The 24054-nt window shown below is 45.2% G+C and overlaps 1 pseudogene; it reads left to right on the forward strand.

The window, feature by feature from the left end:
• Positions 1 to 955: 955 nt before the first annotated feature.
• Positions 956 to 22594, forward strand: LOC135567108 (hemopexin-like; annotated as a pseudogene).
• Positions 22595 to 24054: the final 1460 nt, after the last annotated feature.

Consider the following 24054-nt stretch of genomic DNA (forward strand, 5'->3'; position numbering starts at 1 on the left):
ACTACAAAACCATATGTCTTTTATGCTAATTCTAATTCATAATGTTTAAAATGTTGCGGACAGAAAAGGAACGATCTCCCTTGAAAATACAAGCCTCAAATACACATGATCCCAGTAGGCCTGTAGAACATTCACCCTATCAAAAACATTGATATAAAGGGTTCTGAAGTACAATGGTCATCGGTTTTATTTATTTTAGTCTCTACATATTTACCTTGCGGAGGGTAGAAAAGTCCTGATTGTAATCCTGACCCCAAGCATGCTCTGGAGTCATCCCCGATCAAAAACACAATGTTTGTATATGGATACAGTGTCTGCAATGACTTACATAACACTGGACATAAGGCTGGACATCTACCTCTATTGATTCTAGTATCTGATTGAAGGGATGGATTCACCTTGACCAATGGCAGACACACACACACAGAATCTCTCTCTGTTTGCGAACGTGTGGGCGTCTTTGTGGGACGGCAGGTGACGCCAGGTCTGCCCCCGGCTGTGCTCTGGACTGCACGTACACACACACACACACACACACACACACACACGCACACACACACATACACACACATACACACACACACACACATACACACACACACACACACACACACACACACACACACACACACACACACACACACACAGAGATACACACACGTACCCACACACACACACACACACGTACACACATATACACACACGTACACACACCACACACCACATACCACACACACACACACACATGTACACACACGTACACACACACTCACACACCACACACACACACACACACACACACACACACACACACACACACACACACACACACACACACACACACACACACACACACACACACACACACACACACACACACACCCCACCTCCTTTGCACTACCCACCTGACTCATCCATTCTTTGTGACCAAGGTGACAGACAGACAGCCCACAGCCCTGGCTCAGAGATAAAAGACCCGTCCAGCCGCAGACCAGGCACCTTTACCCAGAACTTACTCCTGGACCTGAAGGACACCATGAATCTGCTCTCCCAGACACTGTGTCTGTGCCTGGTGCTGGCTCTCAGCCATGCCCACCACCATGCTGGACATCAAGGGGGAGGTGAGTGTCAGGAGAGGGTATGAGGGGCCCTGTGTTTTTCGCTATCATGTGACATAAGATTTCATTCTGTATTTTAAACCTTATCCAGAAATTAGATTTACACCAAAAATGAAAGTGATTGTCTGAGGATGGTGCTGGACCATGTGACATGAAAAGAAAACTGAAAAAAAAGCTTTAAAGAAAGTACCAGGCATGTCACATGATGTTGTAAAACCCAGGGACCTAACCAGTGTCCTGAGATTACTAAGTGTCCTTAGACAGAGACCTAACCAGTGTCCTTAGACAGGGACCTAACCAGTGTCCTTAGATTACTAAGTGTCCTTAGACAGAGACCTAACCAGTGTCCTTAGACAGGGACCTAACCAGTGTCCTTAGATTACTAAGTGTCCTTGGGCAGAGACCTAACCAGTGTCCTTAGACAGGGACCTAACCAGTGTCCTTAGATTACTAAGTGTCCTTAGACAGGGACCTAACCAGTGTCCTGAGATTACTAAGTGTCCTTGGACAGAGACCTAACCAGTGTCCTGAGACAGGGACCTAACCAGTGTCCTTAGACAGGGACCTAACCAGTGTCCTTAGATAGAGACCTAACCAGTGTCCATAGATTACTAAGTGTCCTTGGACAGAGACCTAACCAGTGTCCTTAGATTACTAAGTGTCCTTAGACAGGACCTAACCAGTGTCCTTAGATTACTAAGTGTCCTAAATGATGTCACCTTCTAAGCTATGTTGTGTTCATATATTTATTGACTTGTCCAAAGCTTTTGACACGGTAGACCATTCCATTCTTAAGGAGTATTGTTGTCTCTGTGGGGTCTTTGGCCTGGTTGGCTAACTATGCTGATGACACGGTAGACCATTCCATTCTTAAGGAGTATTGTTGTCTCTGTGGGGTCTTTGGTCTGGTTGGCTAACTATGCTGATGACACGGTAGACCATTCCATTCTTAAGGAGTATTGTTGTCTCTGTGGGGTCTTTGGCCTGGTTGGCTAACTATGCTGATGACACGGTAGACCATTCCATTCTTAAGGAGTATTGTTGTCTCTGTGGGGTCTTTGGCCTGGTTGGCTAACTATGCTGATGTGGTATCATTAAAAACACTACTATATAAACACCTGTTATTGTGACGAGATATCGTTATAAACAGTGACCATATTAACACCTGCTATGCTAAACAGTGAGACCTAAGCGTGTGATTTACAGAGTTACTAGACGAATGAAATGACAATCCATTCAGACCAGCCTTTCTGATTGAACTTTAGTAACAAGCAGAGATTGTAGAGGAAGGGATGCAAAAAAGGGAACAAATGTTTCACCGTTTCGGTCTACTTAAGGGGTGTTTGCCAAGTCCCCCCCACCTCCATCACCTAAGTGTTCCCCCTGCCTAGTGACCAGGCAGATTAATGGTCAAAGGCACTTTGAGAACTAGCACATACTTCAAACAAAATGGTATTTTTACTAGCTAATTTACTTTATTGGAAAAAAATTCCATTTGGGCTTGTCTTAATAAAATCACCCTAAATCTACTCCGGTGACTGTGTGTGGGATGAAACAGTAATATTTGATTTAATCCTATGGCTTTCTCAGAATGCTGAGGACAGGTACGACCATGGAGATCCATTTTTACCGCTGCCAGGGGATTGAGATGGATGCTGTTGCTGTGACTGAGGGGTCTTACTTCTTCAAGGGTGAGTCATGGACAGAGACGACTCCTCGTCCTGCTAGAACCAACTGTCATTCTTAGCCGTTGGTTGTCGAGCTGTGGTCTTTGGAGCTGGTTGAAGCTGAACATTGATGACAGGTAGACCAGAGCTGAGAAGCTGAGCATTGAGCGACAGAGTATTGTGAGCAGAGCTGGGAAGCTGAGCATTGAGCAACAGAGTATTGAGCAGAGCTGGAGAAGCTGAGCATTGAGCTAACAGAGTATGTGATGGGAGCTTAAAAAGCTAAGCATTGAGCAACAGAGTATTGAGGGGACGAGAAGCTAGCATAAACAGAGTATGTGAGGGGAGCTGGAGAAGCTAAGCATTGAGCAACAGAGTAGAGGGGAGCTGGAGAAGCTAAGCATTGATTTACAGAGTTATGTGAGGGGAGTTGAAGAAGCTAATCCATTGACCAGCCTTATGTGAGGGAAGTTGGAGTAAGCATTGAGCGCAGAGTTGTGAGGAAGTTGGAGAAGCTAAGCATTGAGGACAGAGTATTGAGGGGAGTTGGGGCTAAGGGTGTTTGCGACAGAGTACCCTGATCAGCTGGAAGCTAAGCATTGAGCAACAGAGTATGTCAAAGGGAGTTGAGAAGCTAAGCATTGAGCAACAAGTATGGTAGTTTTTACTAAGCATTACTTTATTGGAGCTGGAAAAAGCATTGAGCTTGTCTTAATAAAATCACCTAAATCTACTGGTGACTGTGTGTGAGGATGAAACAGTAAGCATTGATTTAACAGAGCTTTGTCAGAGGGAGCTGGGGACATGAGCAACAGAGTATGGAGGGGAGCTGGGTGTTTTGCATTGAGCAACAGAGTATGTGAGGGGATTGGAGAAGCTGCATTGAGCAATGTATGCTGAGCAGAGCTGGAGAAGCTAAGCATTGAGCGACAGAGTATGTTCAGAGCTGGAGAAGCTAAGCATTGGACAGAGTATGTGAGGAGCTGGAGAAGCTGAGCATTGAGAACCAAGTATGTGACTCATTTAGAGTTGGCATTGAGCAGAGTATGTGAGGGGAGCTGGAGAAGCTGAGCATTGAGCAACAGAGTATGTGAGGGGAGTTGGAGAAGCTGAGCATTGAGCAACAGAGTATGTGAGGGGAGCTGGAGAAGCTGAGCATTGAGCAACAGAGTATGTGAGCGGAGCTGGAGAAGCTGAGCCTTGAGCAACAGAGTATGTGAGGGGAGCTGGAGAAGCTAAGCATTGAGCAACAGAGTATGTGAGGGGAGCTGGAGAAGCTGAGCATTGAGCGAGATTCACAAACCTCTGCCTTCTCGGACCCTCTGGTTTCGCTCCACAGGAGCTCAGGGCATCCCCGTCCCAGCATGCATCTGTGGTCTACTTGTATGCTGCTCATAGCTCCCTTGCTTTAGCTACTGTCATACGAATTCTCTCATTATTTTAATAAAGAAACTCATACAAATACACAGGTGCTAAATCAAGGTGATTTACACTGATTTACACTCAGTAGCTATATACAGGGACAGTTCCTGGGTCAGTAGTTATTAGTTCCTGGGTCAGTAGTTATATACAGGGACAGTTCCTGGGTCAGTAGTTATATACAGGGACAGTTCCTGGGTCAGTAGTAGTTCCTGGGTCAGTAGCTATATACAGGTACAGTTCCTGGGTCAGTAGCTATATACAGGGACAGTTCCTGGGTCAGTAGCTATATACAGGGACAGTTCCTGGGTAAGTTCCAGGGTCAGTAGCTATATACAGGGACAGTTCCTGGGTAAGTTCCAGGGTCAGTAGCTATTTACAGGGACAGTTCCAGGGTCAGTAGCTATATAAATCAAATCAAATCAAATCAAATTGTATTTGTCACATACACATGGTTAGCAGATGTTAATGCGAGTGTAGTGAAATACTTGTACTTCTAGTTCCGACAATGCAGTAATAACCAACAAGTAATCTAACTAACAATTCCAAAACTACTGCCTTATACACAGTGTAAGGGGATAAAGAATATGTACATAAGGATATATGAATGAGTGATGGTACAGAGCAGCATACAGTAGATGGTATTGAGTGCAGTATATACATATGAGATGAGTATGTAAACAAAGTGGCATAGTTAAAGTGGCTAGTGGTACATGTATTACATAAGGGTGCAGTAGATGATATAGAGTACAGTATATACGTATGCATATTAATTACGTTAATTTCCAATGAAACGCTACGTCTGCCTTGCAGCATTGCATTGCAGAGGCAGTTGGGGTGGTGGGTGTGGTGCATACACGGCGGCAGGGTAGCCTAGTGGTTAGAGCATTGGACTAGTAACCGGAAGGTTGCAAGTTCAAACCCTCTGTTGTTCTTCCCCCTGAACAGGCAGTTAACCCACTGTTTCTAGGCCGTCATTGAAAATAAGAATTTGTTCTTAACTGACTTGCCTATTTAAATAAAGGTAAAATAAATAAATAAAACACATTGGATTTATGAAACGTATGTGTCAAACTGTATGTGTGTGACGGCTGGACAGAACTGGTAGCGGGAGGTGAACGTTAAAACCTTTTTTTGCACACATATCCAGGTGATGCTGCGTCCTATTTTGACACACATTGACACTGTCGGTGTGTTCGAAGCCTTACAAAGACGAGGGAGTGTGGTGATCTAGATGTCCACTGTTATGTGTAAAGGCTTGATTGCCACCTGCTGGTACGATGCTAAACTGTTAGGTTACCGACCTGACGTCATTGTTACGCGCGGGATATTTTAGTCGCAGGATATGACAGTTGTTACACGCTGGCTACATGAAAGGTCCTAAAGAATCATTGACGAAGCTGAAATCACACTTATACCAGAAGTATAGTGATGTATTTACGATACGTAAAGGAATAAACATAAAGGAATGAGGTAAAATAAAGGAATGAGGTGAGTAGGTAAGTGTGTCATTGTAGCAAAGTATTTATAAACAAAAAAATCTGATCTTTTAAACGTTTTGTTCTATTTTGATCTAGTATCTATACAAAAGGCCATACATGATTTTGACACAATATAGTCCTGGCATATTCCCACGTTCATGGAGCTTTCCGTTTTGATTGGATTCTTTTGGCTAAAAACGTTTAAGTGTACCTATAGAAACATAAAAAAAAAAAAAAAAAAAATACTGCATCTCTGCCTAGCCTGGCAAGACTGTCCAAAATGATGTTTATCATCCCCAGTGGCTCTGTAAGTGTGGAGAGGAGATTCCCCGCTGACCACCTGCTCTCCAGGTAACATCACATGAGCCTGAAACCCCAGACTGGCCAGACTCCTGTTTATAAAAATGAATTCAAAAGGCACTAATAAGTCATTTTTCATTTAATTTGTATTTCAGTCTAAGTAAGTCAGAGCCTATATGCGCAATTTATAGACTATAATGATTTAATACAACGAAATGTTGTTTAAATGCTGAGAGCTTTTTGTCCCTACCAGTCTATTGTGGTACACCTACCAGTCTATTGTGGCCCTACCAGTCTATTGTGGTACACCTACCAGTCTATTGTGGCCCTACCAGTCTATTGTGGTACACCTACCAGTCTATTGTGGTACACCTACCAGTCTATTGTGGTACACCTACCAGTCTATTGTGGTACACCTACCAGTCTATTGTGGTACACCTACCAGTCTATTGTGGCCCTACCAGTATATTGTGTCCCTACCAGTCTATTGTGGTACACCTACCAGTCTATTGTGGCCCTACCAGTCTATTGTGGTACACCTACCAGTCTATTGTGGTACACCTACCAGTCTATTGTGGCCCTACCAGTATATTGTGTCCCTACCAGTCTATTGTGGTACACCTACCAGTCTATTGTGGCCCTACCAGTATATTGTGTCCCTACCAGTCTATTGTGGTACACCTGCCAGTCTATTGTGGCCCTACCAGTCTATTGTGGTACACCTACCAGTCTATTGTGGTACACCTACCAGTCTATTGTGGCACACCTACCAGTCTATTGTGTACCTACCAGTCTATTGTGTACCTACCAGTCTATTGTGTACCTACCAGTCTATTGTGTACCTACCAGTCTATTGTGTCCCTACCAGTCTATTGTGGCCCTACCAGTCTATTGTGGCCCTACCAGTCTATTGTGGCCCTACCAGTCTATTGTGGCCCTACCAGTCTATTGTGGTACACCTACCAGTCTATTGTGGTACACCTACCAGTCTATTGTGGCCCTACCAGTCTATTGTGGTACACCTACCAGTCTATTGTGGCCCTACCAGTCTATTGTGGTACACCTACCAGTCTATTGTGGCCCTACCAGTCTATTGTGGCCCTACCAGTCTATTGTGGTACACCTACCAGTCTATTGTGGCCCTACCAGTCTATTGTGGCCCTACCAGTCTATTGTGGTACACCTACCAGTCTATTGTGGCCCTACCAGTCTATTGTGGCCCTACCAGTCTATTGTGGCCCTACCAGTCTATTGTGGTACACCTACCAGTCTATTGTGGCCCTACCAGTCTATTGTGGTACACCTACCAGTCTATTGTGTCGACACTCGCAAATGCTTCACAATGTATTTCTTTGTAGGCTACAGCCTTGAAATAATTTAAATAACATAGCCTAAAATAATTCATTTTCATTCCTTCTTGGGCACCCTGTCTGGCTCCTGACCTAATTCAGAGTGTTTATATGCTGTTCAATATGGCCTGTAACCTATTTGAAATTATTTTGGCTTCTTACAATCACCTTTTCCTGTTAATTCATAATACTTTTCTTTAAAATTCATATGGTTTGTTTTAAATACTTTTAAAAAAAACAAATTGGTTAGTGCAGGTAGTCATTCATTTCTAATGAATGGAGTGAATTTGTAGCAGCGTTGTTTTGTTGTTGTTGCGGAAAGGACATGGAGAACTGGATTCAAGCACCTCTCCATGATTGATGAGCAGGATTTCCAACCGCTCAACTCTGCTCAAATACTCTGGTCACAAGTCATGTGCTTTCTGTCATCGGACAGGTGCTCTTCAGCAGTAGGCTTTATAAAATGTATTTTATAAAGCCCTTTTTCAGTTGTCACAAAGTGCTTTACAGATACCCAGGCTAAAACCCCAGAGAGGAAGTAATGCAGAATCATAGTGGCTAGGAGATACTCCCCTAGAAGGCAGGAACATAGGAAGAAACCTACAGAGGAACCAGACTCCAAGGGGTGTCCAATCCACATTGTCTAGCTATTAATGCATACTGAATCAGTTTTGTAAGCAAGTTGAGGAAACTAGGGTTTGGCTCTGTGGAATGTCCTTTTCTCTGTTCCCATGGTGGCTGACCTAATGTGTTCCCTACCAGGTGGCCATGTGTTCAAGGGTTTCCATGGTAAAGCTGAGCTCTCCAACCAATCATTCGCTGAGCTGGACGACCATCACCATCTGGGGCACGTGGACGCTGCCTTCCTCATGCACTTTCCAGACAAACCCACTGAGCATGACCACATCTTCTTCATGCTGGTACAGTCCATACCTTAACAACACCTGGTCCAGTCCATACCTTAACACTACCTGGTACAGTCCATACCTTACCAACACCTGGTACAGTCCATACCTTAACACCACCTGGTACAGTCCATACCTTAACACCACCTGGTACAGTCCATACCTTAACAACACCTGGTACAGTCCATACCTTACCAACACCTGGTACAGTCCATACCTTAACAACACCTGGTACAGTCCATACCTTACCAACACCTGGTACAGTCCATACCTTACCAACACCTGGTACAGTCCATACCTTAACACCACCTGGTACAGTCCATACCTTAACACCACCTGGTACAGTCCATACCTTACCAACACCTGGTACAGTCCATACCTTAACAACACCTGGTACAGTCCATACCTTACCAACACCTGGTACAGTCCATACCTTACCAACACCTGGTACAGTCCATACCTTAACAACACCTGGTACAGTCCATACCTTACCAACACCTGGTACAGTCCATACCTTACCAACACCTGGTACAGTCCATACCTTAACAACACCTGGTACAGTCCATACCTTAACAACACCTGGTACAGTCCATATATACTGCATCCCTTATAAACACCTGGTACAGTCCATATATACTGCATCCCTGAGAAACACTTGGTACAGTCCATATATACTGCATACCTTAACAACACCTGGTACAGTCCATATATACTGCATACCTTAACAACACTTGGTACAGTCCATATATACTGCATCCCTGAGAAACACTTGTACAGTCCATACCTTACATAGTAACACCCACAGTCCATACTACCAACACCTGGTACAGTCCATACCTTAACAACACCTGGTACAGTCCATATATACTGCATCCTTGAGAAACACTTGGTACAGTCCATATATACTGCATACCTTAACAACACTTGGTACAGTCCATATATACTGCAACCCTTAGAAACACTTGGTACAGTCCATATATACTGCATACCATAGAAACACTTGGTACAGTCCATATATACTGCATCCCTCCTACAATAACTCATAAAAGTTCTAATGTTGTTCTAAAAACTGGAACAGTCTATATGTTGTCCTAAAAGTTCTAATGTTGTTCTGAAAGAACTCATACATGTTCTAATGTTGTTCTAAAGAACTCATACATGTTCTAATGTTGTTCTAAAGAACTCATACATGTTCTAATGTTGTTCTAAAAAACTCATACATGTTCTAATGTTGCATTCTAAAGAACTCAGTCCATGTTCTGCAATGTTGTTCTAAAGAACTCATACATGTTCTAATGTTGTAAAGAACTCATACATGTTCTAATGTTGTTCTAAATAACTCATACATGTTCTAATGTTGTTCTAAAGAACTCATACATGTTCTAATGTTGTTCTAAAGAACTCATACATGTTCTAATGTTGTTCTAAAGAACTCATACATGTTCTAATGTTGTTCTAAAGAACTCATACATGTTCTAATGTTGTTCTAAAGAACTCATACATGTTCTAATGTTGTTCTAAAGAACACATACATGTTCTAATGTTGTTCTAAAGAACTCATACATGTTCTAATGTTGTTGTAAAGAACTCATACATGTTCTAATGTTGTTGTAAAGAACTCATACATGTTCTAATGTTGTTCTAAAGAACTCATACATGTTCTAATGTTGTTGTAAAGAACTCATACATGTTCTAATGTTGTTGTAAAGAATTCATACATGTTCTAATGTTGCTCTAAAGAACTCATACATGTTCTAATGTTGTTCTAAAGAACACATACATGTTCTAATGTTGTTCTAAAGAACACATACATGTTCTAATGTTCCTCTAAAGAACTCATACATGTTCATGAAAGTTATAATGAACATTTCAAATTCCCCTCCAACAAGGACTCATAAAAGTTATATTGTCGCTCTCAGTAGAGGACGACTTTCTCTGAGTAGAGGATGAGTAGAGGATGAGTTTCTCTGAGTAGATGATATGTTTCTCTGAGAAGAGGATGCGTTAGTCTGAGTAGAGGATGATTAGAGGATGAGTAGAGGGTGAGTTGTTCTGAGTAGAGGATGGCTAGAGGATGAGTTGCTCTGAGTAGAGGATATGTTTATCTGACTAGAGGATGAGTACAGGATGAGTTTCTCTGAGTAGAGGATGAGTTTCTCTGAGTAGAGGATGAGTAAAGGATGAGTAGAGGATGATTAGAGGATGAGTTGCTCTGAGTAGAGGATGAGTAGAGGGTGAGTTGCTCTGAGTAGAGAGAATGAGTTTTTCTCTGAGTAGAGGATGAGTTTCTCTGAGTAGAGGATGAGTAAAGGAGGATATAGAGGATGAGTTGCTCTGAGTAGAGGATTAGATTCTCTGAGTAGAGGATGAGTAGAGGATGAGTTGTTCTGACTAGATATATATTTCATATTATTCATATTATTCACTAAAGAAGCCAGGGCCTAAATCCACTTTTATTTATTAGCTCACTAACTGAGGTGGCTGACCTCTGACCTCTGTCCTGTGTTGCTCTGGTGCAGGACACCAAAGTCTTCAGCTTCTACAAACACCAACTGGAGACAGGCTTCCCCAAGGACATCTCTGAGGTGTTCCCTGGTATCCCTGACCACCTGGATGCTGCTGTGGTGTGTCCCGCTCCCGACTGTGAGGAAGACGCCGTCATCTTCTTCAAGGGTGAGTCGATATCTCCATATTCTGTGAAACTCTCCCCCCCCAAAAAACCTATGGAAGATTACAAGGTATTATAAAGGCTCTGAAAAAAGATGGCCACCGTGTGGTGGTTGCCGATAGAGATGTCGGTTTAGAGTACAGGGTGATCCCTATGTGTCACTGTATGCTTATTACCAGTCAATACTATTAGCACCGTCAATGCTACTATATCTATTACTACTGTCTGCTAGCCCATTGCTATACCATTGCTGCTTTGTATATATCACTATAGTACTAGTGTATAGCCAACACTGCTGATACTCTGTGGTAATATACAGTATATTACCTGTTTCTTCTGTTCCATTACACTACCACTGTACACTACCACTATACACTACCACTATACACTATCACTATACACTACCACTATACACTACCACTATACACTACCACTATACACTACCACTATACACTACCACTATACACTACCACTGTACACTACCACTGTACACTACCACTATACACTACCACTATACACTACCACTATACACTACCACTATACACTACCACTACACTACCACTACCTATACACTATACACTACCACTATACACTATCAGGTTCACTTCCTGTTTGCTGCGTGTGCCTGTCATGAGTGTGGCAATAAACATGTGTTCTGGACACTACTGTTCTCCTACTGGTCATTTCCAGTAGGCCCAGATCCGGTCGAGGCCTGTGGATCCAGGATCTGGCACTGAATCTGGTGGTGTCAAGTCCACGCCCGAGCAGATCTGCAAGTACAAGACCAGCATCGGAGTTGAGTCCGGTGATGGCTGGTCCAAGAGCGACACTAGCTGGAGTGTCGTTTGAGGTGCTGGCTTGGGCACCGATGGCTGCAGGTCTGGCTGGCAGTCTGTAGATAGAGGTGAAGCAGGCTGGAGCGCTGGCGACATCTCGACTTGCTCTGTTGGTCGCACGGCAGTCTGTAGATAGAGGTGAAGCAGGCTGGCGACATCTCGACTTGCTCTGTTGGTCGCACGGCAGTCTGTAGATAGAGGGGAAGCAGGCTGGAGAGCTGGCGACATCTCGACTTGCTCTGTTGGTCCACGGCAGTCTGTAGATAGAGGCGAAGCAGGCTGGAGAGTTGGCGTCATCTCGACTTGCTCTGTTGGTCGCACGGCAGTCTGTAGATAGAGGCGAAGCAGGCTGGAGAGCTGGCGACATCTCGACTTGCTCTGTTTGTCGCATGGCAGTCTGTAGATAGAGGCGAAGCAGGCTGGAGCGCTGGCGACATCTCGACTTGCTCTGTTGGTCGCACGGCAGTCTGTAGATAGAGGTGAAGCAGGCTGAGCGTCTGTAGATAGAGGCGAAGCAGGCTGGAGCGCTGGCGACATCTCGACTTGCTCTGTTGGTCGCACGGCAGTCTGTAGATAGAGGAGAAGCAGGCTGGAGAGCTGGCGACATCTCGACTTGCTCTGTTGGTCGCACGGCAGTCTGTTGATAGAGGTGAAGCAGGCTGGAGCGACATCTCGACTTGCTCTGTTTGTCGCATGGCAGTCTGTAGATAGAGGCGAAGCAGGCTGGAGCGCTGGCGACATCTCGACTTGCTCTGTTGGTCGCACGGCAGTCTGTAGATAGAGGAGAAGCAGGCTGGAGAGCTGGCGACATCTCGACTTGCTCTGTTGGTCGCACGGCAGTCTGTAGATAGAGGCGAAGCAGGCTAGAGGTGAAGCAGTCTGGCAGGCTGGAGAGCTGGCGACATCTCGACTTGCTCTGTTTGTCGCACGGCAGTCTGTAGATAGAGGTGAAGCAGGCTGGAGCGCTGGCGACATCTCGACTTGCTCTGTTGGTCGCACGGCAGTCTGTAGATAGAGGCGAAGCAGGCTGGAGAGCTGGCGACATCTCGACTTGCTCTGTTGGTCGGCAGTCTGTAGATAGAGGTGAAGCAGACAGAGGCGATGGCAGTCTGTAGATAGAGGAGAAGCAGGCTGGAGCGCTGGCGACATCTCGACTTGCTCTGTTGGTCGCACGGCAGTCTGTAGATAGAGGCGAAGCAGGCTGGAGAGCTGGCGACATCTCGACTTGCTCTGTTGGTCGCACGGCAGTCTGTAGAGGCTAGGCTGGGACAGAAGCAGGCTGGAAGCAGGCTGGCGACATCTCGACTTGCTCTGTTGGTCGCACGGCAGTCTGTTGATAGAGGTGAAGCAGGCTGGAGCTGGCGACATCTCGACTTGCTCTGTTGGTTGCATGGCAGTCTGTAGATAGAGGTGAAGCAGGCTGGAGGCTGGCGACATCTCGACTTGCTCTGGTCGCACGGCAGTCTGTAGATAGAGGTGAAGCAGGCTGGAGCGCTAGCGACATCTCGACTTGCTCTGTTGGTCGCACGGCAGTCTGTAGACAGAGGCGAAGCAGGCTGGAGAGCAGGACATCTCGACTTGCTCTGTTGGGCACGGCAGTCTGTAGATAGAGGTGAAGCAGGCTGGCAACATCTCGACTTGCTCTGTTGGTCGCACGGCAGTCTGTAGATAGAGGAGAAGCAGGCTGGAGAGCTGGCGACATCTCGACTTGCTCTGTTGGTCGCACGGCAGTCTGTAGATAGAGGTGAAGCAGGCTGGAGAGCTGGCGACATCTCGACTTGCTCTGTTGGTCGCACGGCAGTCTGTAGATAGAGGCGAAGCAGGCTGGAGAGCTGGCGACATCTCGACTTGCTCTGTTGGTCGCACGGCAGTCTGTAGATAGAGGTGAAGCAGGCTGGCGACATCTCGACTTGCTCTGTTGGTCGCACGGCAGTCTGTAGATAGAGGAGAAGCAGGCTGGAGAGCTGGCGACATCTCGGCTGCAGTCTGAGAAGCAGGCTGAGCTCGCACTTGCTCGGCAGTCTGTAGATAGAGGCGAAGCAGGCTGGAGAGCTGGCGACATCTCGACTTGCTCTGTTGGTGCACGGCAGTCTGTAGATAGAGGTGAAGCAGGCTGGCGACATCTCGACTTGCTCTGTTGGTCGCACGGCAGTCTGTAGATAGAGGAGAAGCAGGCTGGAGAGCTGGCGACATCTCGACTTGCTCTGTTGGTCGCACGGCAGTCTGTAGATAGAGGTGAAGCAGGCTGGAGAGCTGGCGACATCTCGACTTGCTCTGTTGGTCGCACGGCAGTCTGTAGATAGAGAAGCAGGCTGGAGAGCTGGTGACATCTCGACTTGCTCTGTTGGTCGCACGGCAGTCTGTAGATAGAGGTGAAGCAGGCTGGAGAGCTGGCGACATCTCGTCTTGCTCTGTTGGTCGCACAGCAGTCTGTAGATAGAGGTGAAGCAGTCTGTAACACTGGCTACAGTTTATCTGGCTCAGCAGCTGCTTGCGGTAAAACTGTCCATATCATTTATTCCCAGGTGATGAAATCTACCACTACAATGTGAAGACGAAGAAGGTGGAGGAGAAAAAGTTTGAGGGAATGCCCAACTGCACCAGTGCATTCCGTTTCATGGAGCATTACTACTGTTTCCATGGACACCAGTTCTCCAAGTTCGACCCTAAGACAGGGGAGGTGCACGGGAGATACCCCAAGGAGGCACGCGATTACTTCATGAAGTGCTCCAAGTTCGGTGAGAGACTAAAGACAATAGCAAGATTTTATGTTTGAGAGAGAGAGAGGGGGAAAGAGCGAGAGAGAGAGAGAAAAAGGCGAGAGGGGAGAGAGGAGAGAGGGAGCGAGAGGGCGAGAGAGAGAGAGAAGGGGGAAGAGAGAGGGGGAAAGAGCGAGAGAGAGAGAGGGAGAAAGGGGGAAAGAGCGAGAGAGAAAGAGGGCAAGAGAGGGAGAGAGAAGGGGGGAAGAGAGAGGGAGAGAGGGAGAGAGCGAGAGAGAGGGAGAGAGAGGGTGGAGAGGGGGAGAGAGAGGGAGAAAGGGGGAAAGAGCGAGAGAGAGAGAGGGAGAAGGGGGAAAGAGCGAGAGAGAAGAGAGGGAGAGAGGGAGAGAGAGAAGGGGGAAAGAGAGGAGAGAGAGGGTGGAGAGGGAGAGAGAGATTAAGAGAGAGAGAAGGGGTGAAAGAGAGGGGGCACAGAGAGCGAGAGAGAGAGAGAAGGTGGGAGAGAGACAGAGAAAAGAGAGGAGAGAGGGGGAGAGAGAGAGAGAGAGGGGGATAGAGGGGGAGAGAGAGGAGAGAGGGGGGAAGAGAGAGAGAGAGGTAGAGGGGAGAGAGAGAGGGGGAAGAGATAGAGATAGAGAGCGAGAGGGGGAGAGTGAGCGATAACGAGAGAGAGAGAGATTGTAGTCTCCTCATCACATAAAACCTGAGAAGGAATAATATCTAACACAAACAGCTCACGCTCCAGTATTGTGTCTCTGCTGCAGGAGAAACCACAGACCACATCGAGAAGAGTGCAGCCGTGTGCACCTGGACGTCATCACCTCTGACGACGCCGGAAACATCTACGCCTTCAGAGGTCAGACCACTGTTACTTACTGTAGCTGGATGTCTTAACCACATAAAACGGTCAAATTACTGCAATATTACCACATAAAACAGTCAAATTACTGCAATATTACCACATAAAACAGTCAAATTACTGCAATATTACCACATAAAACAGTCAAATTACTGCAATATTACCACATAAAACAGTCAAATTACTGCAATATTACCACATAAAACAGTCAAATTACTGCAATATTACCACATAAAAACAGTCAAATTACTGCAATATTACCACATAAAACAGTCAAATTACTGCAATATTACCACAGAAAACAGTCAAATTACTGCAATATTAAAACAGTCAAATTACTGCAATAGAAACAGTCAAATTACTGCAATATTACCACATACCACAGAAAAACAGTCAAATTACTGCAATATTACCACATAAAACAGTCAAATTACTGCAATATTACCACATAAAACAGTCAAATTACTGCAATATTACCACATAAAACAGTCAAATTACTGCAATATTACCACAGAAAACAGTCAAATTACTGCAATATTACCACATAAAAACAGTCAAATTACTGCAATATTACCACAGAAAACAGTCAAATTACTGCAATATTACCACATAAAACAGTCAAATTACTGCAATATTACAGAAACAGTCAAATTACTGCACATAAAACAGTCAAATTACTGCAATATTACCACAGAAAACAGTCAAATTACTGCAATATTACCACAGAAAACAGTCAAATTACTGCAATATTACCACAGAAAACAGTCAAATTACTGCAATATTACCACAGAAAACAGTCAAATTACTGCAATATTACCACAGAAAACAGTCAAATTACTGCAATATTACCACATAAAACAGTCAAATTACTGCAATATTACCACAGAAAACAGTCAAATTACTGCAATATTACCACAGAAAAACAGTCAAATTACTGCAATATTACCACAGAAAACAGTCAAATTACTGCAATATTACCACAGAAAAACAGTCAAATTACTGCAATATTACCACATAAAACAGTCAAATTACTGCAATATTACCACATAAAACAGTCAAATTACTGCAATATTACCACATAAACAGTCAAATTACTGCAATATTACCACAGAAAACAGTCAAATTACTGCAATATTACCACAGAAAACAGTCAAATTACTGCAATATTACCACAGAAAACAGTCAAATTACTGCAATATTACCACAGAAAACATCAAATTACTGAAATATTACCACATAAAACAGTCAAATTACTGCAATATTACCAAGATAAAACAGTCAAATTACTGCAATATTACCACATAAAACAGTCATCACCGCATCCAAACCAATCATCACATACTTAAATGGTCCAACAATCCTTAATTTCTATACAGTCAAATTACTGCAGCAATTAACAAAAAACATCACAATTACAAACATCCTAAAACGACATCCTGAAGGGATTCACATAAACAGTCAAATCCTGAAGGATCGCATAAAACAGTCAAATATCCTGAAGGGATTACGACATCCTGAAGGGGATCATCACGACATCCTGAAGGGATCGATACGACATCCTGAAGGGATCAATCTTCACAGATTTCTATACAAATGTCAGGGATCAAAACAAAGCAACATCCTGAACAAATCGATACGACATCCTGAAGGGATCGATACGACATCCTGCGGGATCGGCCACGACATCCTGAAGGGATCGATACGCCGACGACATCCTGAAGGGATCAATACGCCACGACATCCTGAAGGGATCGATACGACATCCTGAAGGGATCGGGACCTACGACATCCTGAAGGGATCGATACGACATCCTGAAGGGACGGGCCACGACATCCTGAAGGGATCGACACGACATCCTGAAGGGATCGATACGATATCCTGAAGGGATCGATACATACGACATCCTGAAGGGATCGATACGACATCCTGAAGGGATCGACATACGACATCCCGAAGGGATCGATACGACATCCTGAAGGGATCGATACGACATCCTGAAGGGATCGGCCACGACATCCTGAAGGGATCGACACGACATCCTGAAGGGATCGGATAACATCCTGAATGGATCGATACGATACGACATCCTGAATGGATCGGCCACGATACGACATCCTGAAGGATCGACCACGACATCCTGAAGGGATCGATACGACATCCTGAAGGGATCGATACGCAACATCCTGAAGGGATCGATACGACATCCTGAATGGATCGATACCACATCCCTGAAGGGATCGATACGACATCCTGAAGGGATCGATACGACATCCTGAAGGGACGACAACACGACATCCTGAAGGGATCGATGACGCAACATCCTGAATGGACATACGATACGACATCCTGAAGGATCGACACGATAAAGACATCCTGAAGGATCGACACGACATCCTGAAGGATCGACATTTGACACATCCTGAATGGCTCACACGCAACATCCTGAATGGATCGATACGATCCGAACATCCTGAAGGGATCGGGCATACGACATCCTGAATGGACGATACTGAAGACCTGACACACGACATCCGGGAAGGGATCGATACGATACGGACATCCTGAAGGGATACGACACGACATCCTGAAGGGATCGACACGATACGACATCCTGGAAGGGATCGATACGACATCCCCTGAAGGGACACGCAAACATCCTGAAGGATCGACGGCCATTTACATCCTGAAGGGATCGACGATACGACATCCTGAAGGGACACGTGACATTTTACATCCTGAAGGACACGATACGACATCCTGAAGGACTGACACGATGATCCTGCGAAGGGATCGGGAGCACGGTGACATCCTGAAGTGGAGAACAGACACATCCCCAGTGGGACGATACGACGACATCCTGAAGGGATCGACATTTACATCCTGAAGGAGATCGACACACATCCTGAAGGAATTAGACACGACATCCCGGAAGGGACACAATACTTCATTGATCCCTTTAAAAGGACTACAATTTAGAACTTATAGACCATACATCATATCCTGAAGGACTGCAATGACATTGATATCCTGAAGGGATCGGATAATTTACATCCTGAAGGGATCGATACGACATCCTGAAGGGATCGATACGACATCCTGAAGGGATCGATACGACATCCTGAAGGGATTGATACGACATCCTGAAGGGATCGATACGATACGACATCCTGAAGGGATCGATACGACATCCTGAAGGGATCGATACGACATCCTGAAGGGATCGATACGACATCCTGAAGGGATCGATACGATACGACATCCTGAAGGGATCGATACGATACGACATCCTGAAGGGATCGATACGACATCCTGAAGGGATTGATACGATACGACATCCTGAAGGGATCGATACGACATCCTGAAGGGATCGACACGACATCCTGAAGGGATCGATACGACATCCTGAATGGATCGATACGATACGACATCCTGAATGGATCGATACGACATCCTGAAGGGATCGACACGACATCCTGAAGGGATCGATACGACATCCTGAAGGGATCGATACGACATCCTGAAGGGATCGATACGATACGACATCCTGAAGGGATCGATACGATACGACATCCTGAAGGGATCGATACGATACGACATCCTGAAGGGATCGACACGACATCCTGAAGGGATCGATACGACATCCTGAATGGATCGATACGATACGACATCCTGAAGGGATCGATACGACACGACATCCTGAAGGGATCGACACGACATCCTGAAGGGATCGATACGACATCCTGAAGGGATCGATACGACATCCTGAAGGGATCGATACGACATCCTGAAGGGATCGATACGACATCCTGAATGGCTCAATACGACATCCTGAATGGATCGATACGATACGACATCCTGAAGGGATCGATACGACATCCTGAATGGATCGATACGATACGACATCCTGAAGGGATCGACACGATACGACATCCTGAAGGGATCGACACGACATCCTGAAGGGATCGATACGATACGACATCCTGAAGGGATCGATACGATACGACATCCTGAAGGGATCGATACGATACGACATCCTGAAGGGATCGATACGACATCCTGAAGGGACACGATACGACACGACATCCTGAAGGGATCGATATCATCACTGACATCCCGGAAGGATCGACAACATCCTGAATGGGATCGATACGACATCCTGAAGGGATCGATGACATCAACATCCTGAAGGGATCGACACGACATCCTGAAGGGATCGACACGACATCCCGGAAGGGACACGATACGACATCCTGAAGGGATCGATACGCAACATCCCTGAAGGGATTCGATACGCCATCCTGAAGGCTCACGACATCCTGAAGGGATCGATACGACATCCTGAAGGGACACGATACGGACATCCTGGGAATGGACTACACATGACATCCTGGGAAGGGATCTGACACGACGGTATCCTGAAGGGATCGATAACGACATCCTGAAGGGATCGATACGACATCCTGAAGGGATCGATACGACATCTTGAAGGGGACCATACGGCCATTTACATCCTGAAGGGATCGAGCGATATACATCCTGAAGGGATCGATACGACATCCTGAAGGATCGAACGACATCCCGAAGGGACGATACGACATCCTGAAGGACACGATATCGATTATCCTGAAGGGATCGATACGACATCCTGAAGGGATCGACACGACATCCCGAAGCGATCGACACGATACGACATCCTGGAAGGGACACGATACGACATCCGAAGGGATCGATACGACATCCTGAAGGGATCGAACGATACACATCCTGAAGGGATCGGGATATTTTAACATCCTGAAGGGATCGATACGACATCCTGAAGGGATCGATAATTGATCCTGAAGGGATCGATACGATACGACATCCTGAAGGGATCGATACGAGCATCCTTTGAAGGGATCCAAGGGATACGATACGACATCCTGAAGGATCGATACGACATCCTGAAGGGATCGATACGACATCCTGAAGGGATCACGATACGACATCCTGAAGGGACATCCGACACGATACCTACATCCTGAAGTGGGGACATCCATTACACGACATCCTGAAGTGATCGATAATTGATTATCCTGAAGGGATCGATAACTGTAGTTAGCATCCTGAAGGACATCCTGCTCACATCGATTAATGACATCCTGAAGGGATCGGGAGACGATATCCTGAAGGACGACTGGCATACGACATCCTGAAGGGATCGATACATCCTGAAGGGGAGCATCCTGCTCATTACATCGGACATCCTGAAGGGAATATATCCTGAAGGACATCCTGCTCATCGAGCGTTTGCTGTTTGTGTTTTTTTTTAAATATTTTTTTTATGAATAATATGTTCCTCTTATTTCTCTCCTACTAACCTCTCCCGACCCTGACTTTAGGCCACCACTTCCTGGAGCAAGATGCTGGCAACACACGTGGCAGCCGACACCATCGAGAGCGACTTCAAGGAGCTGCACAGCGAGGTGGATGCCACCTTTCTCCTATGAAAACCACTCTACATGGTCAAGGTAAGCTACTGTCGTTTGCTGCAGACACACGCACACGCGCACACACACCTTGGACAGAAGAAGGCAGACAAGAAGAGGTCAGGAAGAGGTCAGGGAAGAGGTCAGGAAGAGGTCAGGAGAAGGGATTTGTTAGCCCAGAGCTCCGCCTAACCCCAGTGATTTATTGACATGCATTTTGAATTGAGCATCGCTCAGGGAATGACTGGTTCAATCTCCCGATTTCTCTAACCCGGTTCAATCCCTCAGTTAAATAACAGATTGAATATTGTTCAATCAAGCATTTGAATAACAGATTTTCTGAATGAGAGGTAACTCCGGTTCAATCAAGCCCAGCAAATAACAGATTTTCTGAATGAGAGGTAACCGGGTCAATCAAGCCCTGTTAAATAACAGATTTTCTGAATGAGGTAACTCCATTCAATCAAGCCCCAGTTAACAACCTGCCGGGTTCAATCAAGCCCCAGTTAAATAACAGATTTTCTGAATGAGAGAGGTTCAATCAAACAATAACAGATTTTCTGAATGAGAGGTAACTCGGTCTAATCAAGCCCCCAGTTAAATAACAGATTTTCTGAATGAGAGGTAACTCCGGTTCAATCAAGCCCCAGTTAAATAACAGATTTTCTGAATGAGAGAGGTAACTCCGTTCAATCAAGTCCCAGTACTTTAGTTGTGGGTGATGGTTAATTATGTCTGTATCTATGTAATGTATTGCACCAATGTACACATTTTAAAACTAGTCAAGAGATAATACAATTAGGTCAATACATCATTTCCTTAAGCTGTCAAATAAAAATCACTTAGATCAAATCACCAAATCATAAACCAAATACTTCTCTCATTGTGTGCAGGATGACAAGGTGTATTAAAGTTAGAGCCCACCAATTTGACACGGTACTCCCAACCCTTGAAGGAGGTGCTGGGAGTGGAGGGTCTATCGACGCTGCCTCGTGTGTCAGGACCACCACATCGCCTTCACGCTATTAAAGGTAACCGTGGTGACCGAGTAGTCACCTACATTATCAACTATAAGGGCAAATCATCAGCCACAGCTCAAATGCAACAAACCACAACATGGACTACGGTGCAACACAAACGAAGGCCAACAGGTGGAGACATAGTCCCACTGACAGGTACTCCCGCAAACGTGTGTCACTCAGAGATGGGCATAAATGAGACGGATGCATTGGATTGAGCTTCCTCCCCCCATCCCAGGTCAGACAGTCTACGATGTTGACCTGAAGGCCTCCCCACCTGTTCCAATGAGTTAAAGAAGGCCTCACACTCTTCAACAAGGTGGACGCCATGTATGTGCGGCCCAGAGGGCGTGAAGCTGTTCAAGGGAAACCACTACTTCCACTTTCAGAGCGTCAAGGTCATGCTGATGGCCAAGGCTATTCCCGAGGAGCACAAGACAGCCCTGGAGCTGTTTGGCTGTGACCACTAGAGGCTGAGAAAGTAGACAGAATCAATTTATCTACAACAACAACAACCAAGTGGTTCATCCACCACGTCACTATAGTCATTATGATGTCATTCTCCTCTTCCTTTAAACTGATATATCAACTGTCTCTTTACCTCCAACACACATTGCCATTGTCTATTGTCCCTCTTTTAATGTGCAGCAGTTTTCCCCCTATGAGCCGGTTTCGTTTTGTTATGGTCCCGTCCCAAAAGGTTGACATGGAAAGTTATCGAGGGCGTAGAATCTTTCTGATTAATGTTCTATGGTGTTGTTCTATAATAAACACCCAACAAAACTAATTTGACTGGTTTCTATTTCTGTTTATCTCTATTTTCACACTCTTGTTGAGATTGATTCATATGAAAGATTGTCGTAAAGATTCACGATATTAGTAGAATTATATAGGTGTCAAATGATCCATCACTTTTTATGTCTGATTGTTTTTGTGTGTGGGGGGGGGTCTATTGACATGGGGAGTCTGTGTAAATTTTGCCCAAGGTCAATTATTGTATGCGTTGTCATCACTGGGCCACATGGGGGTGCTGTAGCCTTGTGAAATCATTGATAGACGGACAATCAGCAAATAAGAATATACCGTAATTACGGCTATATGCTGTTCATTTTTTATTTGGTTTATGTCGAGAGGACCAGATATGAGAGCTAATACAAGCACTTTTCAAACATTACGATAACTATCAAACTAGTTGAAAGATTATCCAGGTGAAATCTAAATTCACGTGAAAGAAAATAAACGATTCACCGTCAGGTTACTAATAACATTTGACAGACGCAAAACATCTTGTTGTATTTTCATTGCATGATAGCTAGTTATCCCTGCACGACTGCATTTGGCATAGCTAGTATCCCTGCACGACTGCATTTATATTAGCTATTAAATAATTTCACGTTTACATAGCTAGTTATCCTGCATGACTGCATTTAAGTATAGCTAGTTATCCCTGCACGATTTGTGGTTTGGTATGAAGCTAGCTAAAAATAATTTCACGCTTGGCACAGCTGGGTTATCCCCTGCACGACTGCATTTGGCATAGCTAGTTATCTCTTACCCACTGCATTGGGCATAGCTAGTTATCTCTGCACGACTGCATTTGGCATAGCTAGTTATATCTGCACGACTGCATTTTGGCATAGCTAGTTATATCTGCACTAAAATAATTTTCACGTTTGGCATAGCTAGTTATCCCTGCACCCACTGCATTTGGCATAGCTAGTTATCCCTGCACACTGCATTTGGCATAGCTAGTTATCTCTGCACGACTGCATGAAACCTGCCACATGAGCTGACACATTTGTTGTGCACTTTCTGCTGTCTAGTGCATTTGTTCACAAGGTTGCCTGGAAACCTGACGTTGAATTGCATTGAATTCTATGTCGGGCAGAAATCAGTTTTTGATTCAAGAACGTTTCCTTTTTCACGACCTCTACAAGCCAGAAGGCAGAGGTATAGATGTACACCCCTGATGTGTCCCAGATGGACGTATGTCATCACCCACGGGAAGAGAGCGCCAGTTGAGAACGAGTCCAGGAATGTCCTGTCAGAGTCTGCACGTATCGTTAGGGGCAACGTCACAGATCTGGCCAAACTGACCATCGCTAGGGGCAACGTCACAGATTCGACCAAACTGACCATCGCTAGGGGCAACGTCACAGATCTGGCCAAACTGACTATCGCTAGGAGCAACGTCACAGATTTGGCCAAACTGACCATCGCTAGGGGCAACGTAACAGATTTGGCCAA

This window comes from Oncorhynchus nerka, unplaced genomic scaffold (assembly GCF_034236695.1).
Source record: "Oncorhynchus nerka isolate Pitt River unplaced genomic scaffold, Oner_Uvic_2.0 unplaced_scaffold_2631, whole genome shotgun sequence".
Lineage (NCBI taxonomy): Eukaryota > Metazoa > Chordata > Actinopteri > Salmoniformes > Salmonidae > Oncorhynchus > Oncorhynchus nerka.